Consider the following 5368-nt stretch of genomic DNA (forward strand, 5'->3'; position numbering starts at 1 on the left):
ATATGTCACAAATAATATCAGAAGTAGAAGGAAATTTAATGAAACTGAACTTTTTCATTACTGAATAGGGAACATGGCCCAATCTTACATGCCAAAGATCTACATTAGGAATAACATTGATTGAAACAGGAAAAGAAACAGAATTCGACTTAGAAATGGAATTACATCCTTTTTGAAATGAAACAACATCTTCCAGCAAGGAATTAGACTTATGACCACTAGGCTGCAACAAATATAGACCTTCCCTAACTTCACTAAAAACTTGAGTGTTCCTCATTAAAGGGTCCTGTAACACAACAACTAAGAGTGAACAGAAGATCACAATTATATTGACTGCATAATCTGTGTACAGACAACATATTGTATTTAAAAGTCAGGCACATGAAGCACATTTTCTAGAGTGAGTTTGGGCAGGATAGGAACACTTCATGCATGAGTCACAGTAATCCTGAAAGAATTAGGTAAAGTGATATACAGAGGCACATGAAGAGGGAATAGAGAGATAAAAGACTTAGAATCAAAACACATATGCTCTGAAGCACCTGAATCAATGATCCAGGTGCATGGGTTGGAAACTGAAAAATAAGACCCTGAATATTTAAATATGGTACCAGCAATTGTTGATGCATTGAAACCAGTATGAGATGTTCCTGGTTGCCCCAACTTCACCTTTTTAGCAACTTGTTTCGCCAGGGCTGTATATTGCTCCTTGCTCAAAAATTGTCCATAATCTCCAGAGAAGTTGTTTGTTGTTTCCCTGTATGGACTGTTTGAAAACTCAGCATCCTCCCTGGTGAACATGCCATTAGCTTTACCTTGATATCCTTTGGTCTAGCAGTGTCAAGATCTTGATTACTCTTTCCTTTAGAATTCTCAAACTCCTTTGATTTTGTGAATTGAAAATCATCAGGAAAACCATGAAGCCTGAAACAATCATCTTCAACATGTCCTGTCTTCCCACAGTAGGTGCATGATACATTATGATTGTATTTAGCCCTCTTTGGTCCATTCCTATGAATCATCTTACCACCCCGGTGACTCGTATTGGGATATCTTTGTTATTGTTGTGGTGAGAAACTTCCTTTCAGAGATGGGCCTGAGGTTTTTTTGAGAAGTTCTCCTTTGTGGAGTGACCATGAAACTTGCAGCATCTGAAGTGTAGGTAGCATTCACATAAGATTCCCTCTGGTTCTCATCTTGTAACAACAGTGAGTATGCAACATCAAGGCTAGGCAAATGGTTTATCATCAAGATGTTTCCCCTAGCCTGTGCATAAGCATCGTTGAGTCCCATAAGAAATTGGATCAATCTCTGATCCTCCAATGACTTAGCTATTTTAAATTTTCCTTCACAAATACACACACAAGTGCAACAGTTCATCAGATCGAGGGAATCCAGCTCATCCCATAATCGTTTGAGTTTAGTAAAATTGCTAGCAACATCAATGTAACTCTGTGTTAGACTTGATAATTCTTTCTGTAAATGATATAACTTATCTCCATTTGTCCTCTCAAACCTCTGTTCTAGACTGTCCCACAGTTCCTTAGTTGTTTTGGAATATATCAAACTACCTCCAATGTCTTTACTCAATGAATTCAACAACCATGAGATTACCATATCATTGCAACAACTCCACTGGTCATACTGTGGAGATTTCAAATCAGGTGCTGCACAGATTCCATTAATGAAACCAAGTTTTTTCTTTGCATAAACCTATGAGCATGGATCTTCTCCAGCATGGGAATCCCTTTCCATCAAAGAGTAAATTGACTAGGTTCATCCCAGGGGAATCTGAAGAAGTGAGATGGTGGGGATGATTGATATCAAAGGAAGTGGGATTTGCAGGAACAATGACTGTTGTTTCTCCAGTCATTTTTGCAGCAAGTGATAAATCAGAAAATATGATGATGATGATTGGATCGAGCTACAGCTCTGATACCATGAAAGGAGAATAATGGGCAATTTTCTGATGATCCTATTGAATCCCAAAACAGGGTATTTGTACATGTATCTACTGGCAGAAAATTAAAGAATAATCAAAAATCCTATACATTTGTCATTATTCTATACGTGCATTGCTAACAAAATGTAACTAACTAATATTCCTCACATGCTTGTCACGTGAGAGAAAACAGCTGGAAACTTCTATTTTTGCACAGTTGTCCCTCTATCAAAACGGCTCAAATTTTATATCTTCGATTTTGATTAACGTCTCTGATTTTTCCATATCATCAAGAGACAACCTCTGTGTATACCTAGACTTGGTCAAAGATCGAGTTTCTTGGTCTGAATCCTTTTCTTCTTTCCCTTTAAACTCTGTGAGCTTCTGTTCTTGTATGGAAAAATTCGCTTTTGATTTCGGAGGAATTGCAATACAACCACGCTATGAATATCCATCTGGTACTGACTTCGTCTACTTCCTAAGAAATAGAAAAGTAATTACTTTTTTCTACTATTTCTCAATGGTCTTTTTTGGTTGAATGAATATAAAATTAAAATTATAAAAACGAATTTTAGTTAATTAGTTAGCATTTGACAAAAATAATGAGAAAATCAAGCCTGCTAGATTGTGGGCAAAAGAGAAGACTGTTAATAAATAATAGAGTAATTTCTAATAAGTACGTTTTTCAACACTTTTTAGCCCACATTTAAAACGCGTCAATGCTGGTCGAACATATTTTTAAACTTATCGAACTATGACTTTAGATAGAAAATTATAGAAATGACACATATTAGAGTAATACCATACTGAACAAAAAAATTTACGATAATTATATAGGAATAATAATATGATATGAGTATTTATAATTAACACTTTATATAATATCGCTAAAAGTTTTAGTAATTCTAGATACAATAACATTAACTCAATTACTGTCGAATGTTTTGCATCAATATTAAAAAAAATTGTTACTAATAAAAGATCTCTTTTGTTGTAATAATAAAAAGCTAGTAGATAATTAAATCTCATTTATCTTTTTATACTAATAGTCATTAATTAATTCAGCATGTTTTTAAAAGAATAGTAAAGAGTAAATTATGTGCATAGACCTTAAAAACAAATAATGTGAACGGGACAGAAAAGGATTGTGGTGGAGTGGTAAATACTCTTTCATTCTTAATTAAAAGTCTTGAATTTGAGCTTCCCTGGTATGGAGTGATTGGAGTCGCTTTTGTTTGGGAGCACTTTACCCTCAATGTGAGACTTTCCCGCGCAAATTTAAATTTAGTTGGACTCTAATATGGATATCAACCACCGAATAAAAAACCAAAAAAATAAAAAATTATATGAATGGGAGATATCAGGCAGAATAAGAATGATTAATGAACAATAAATGCTACGACCAATTAATTCCTTTCATGTTAGAAAAAGATTTGTGGCATAATTAATTCATCTAATAAATTTGATCAAGACATAACCTGAGCTATGTTGATCTGAATATATGAGTATGTGTTCTTGTTTAATACTTTTGATTAAATTATAGAAAAACTTTTATGTGTGTTTTCAAGAATTCATTTAAAAAATTAAGTTAATTTATTAAAATATATTACATTTTTAACTATACGCATTATTTAGTATAAAGAATATAACGCCTCAAGTTTGTTCCAATTATTTCAGATTTAAATATAGTATTTTTCATATGAAATTTATAGTTAGGCCATGTTTGGTATTTAATTTGACACTGATTTTGAGCTACTTATGTTACTATATTAGAAGATATTACATAATCATAGGAATGGTTTATGAATTTATGAAATTTCAACAATACAAGTAAAATAATCTCAAAATTTTTTGAACAACAACAATTACGTCTTAATCCAAATTAATTTCAATCGATTATATAAATTTTCAATACCATAAATCTCAAAAAAATTGAACAACAATTACGTCTTAATAAAAAAAATAAAATTCAATCAGTAATATGAGTCTTTAATTTCATAAATATAAAAAATTCTAAAAATATGACAGAAAGTACTTTTGGTATATTTAAATAACAAAATTCATTTTTTTTTAAATTTTGTATTCAATTAAATTAAGACACCTAGTATAAATACAGCCATCATAATAAACGAGTACATACAAAAAAAAGAAGAGCAATAAAATGAAAAAAAAATATAATATTTATAAATTGGTAGCCGCCTGTCTGCTCAAAGATACATCAATAGATAATTAATTAATCAAATGCATCTCCCCTCTATCTGTTTTGTTAAAAAAATAATTAGCACATTTGCCTCTATTGTTTATGTATCCACTTTAATTATACATTAGGAAACTTCCAAATTCAGAACACGAAAAGTCAGACAGAGTGGTCTAATCTAATGATTAAAATAAAAAAGATCACATTTTTTTCCTCCACCTTCTCTTGGAATAATCACTACTATATTATATTTACCACTACTCCTTAATCAATCAATCAATTAACATTATATTCCCTCCCTTTTAACTAATTTATTAATTTATAAGAGAATTATTGAAAACACTCCTGATTTTATCGCAAATTATTAGTTTTATTTTTAAATTATTGACTATCTTAAAACACTCTTTTACTTGGCTAACTAAACTTAAATACATTACCAATTTTGTAACATGAGTGAAATCGTATACCCCTATTCTCGCCAAGTTTAGGGGTGTTTCAACATTTCTCTCGGCTTTACTTTTTATTAAGAGCCTCATGCTCCTACAACAGTTTGAGACCACTTGTTATGTCATGTGACAAATCAGGGGTGTATCTAAGTTTAGTTAGTCAAGTAAATGAGTGTTTCTAAGGCTGTGAATAGTTCGGAGACGAAACTAACAATTTACGCCAAGTTCAGAGGTGTTTTCAACACTCATCTCTTAATTTATTTGTTATGACTTAAACGCAAAGTTAAAGAAAATAAACAAGATTTTTGAGTCTGTAATCTTAAATTAAAAAAATATATTAAAAAAATACCAAAACTACCCTTTAATTTTACAATCTCAAATATGTCATATAGAAAGTTAAAACTAACGAGTTACCAGAAAAGAAAAAAAAACAATTTTTTGACAAACAAATTGAAACAGACCTTGAGAATATTGTATGATAATAAAAAAAAGTAATGTGGAAAAAAAGTTTATCCAAATAGTACTAAGATTTTTCTTTAAATTTTTTGAATAATAATGTAAAGTATACAATAGCCGCCTGTTATGAATATAATCTTACAATTTTTTTTATTTTTTTTTATGAATAATCTTACTATATAACTCCTCGGTTATTATTCTTTTTTTGGCACCAACTCTTAACTTTGCCTTTCATTCTTTTGTTCTTTAAGGCATAATAATTTCAAGAACACAATTTGTGTATCCCTAAATACTGTTTTAACATCCATTTGAAAAAGTTTAAACGAA

This window comes from Solanum verrucosum, unplaced genomic scaffold (assembly GCF_900185275.1).
Source record: "Solanum verrucosum unplaced genomic scaffold, falcon-dt-bn FXZP01000049.1, whole genome shotgun sequence".
Classification (NCBI taxonomy): domain Eukaryota; kingdom Viridiplantae; phylum Streptophyta; class Magnoliopsida; order Solanales; family Solanaceae; genus Solanum; species Solanum verrucosum.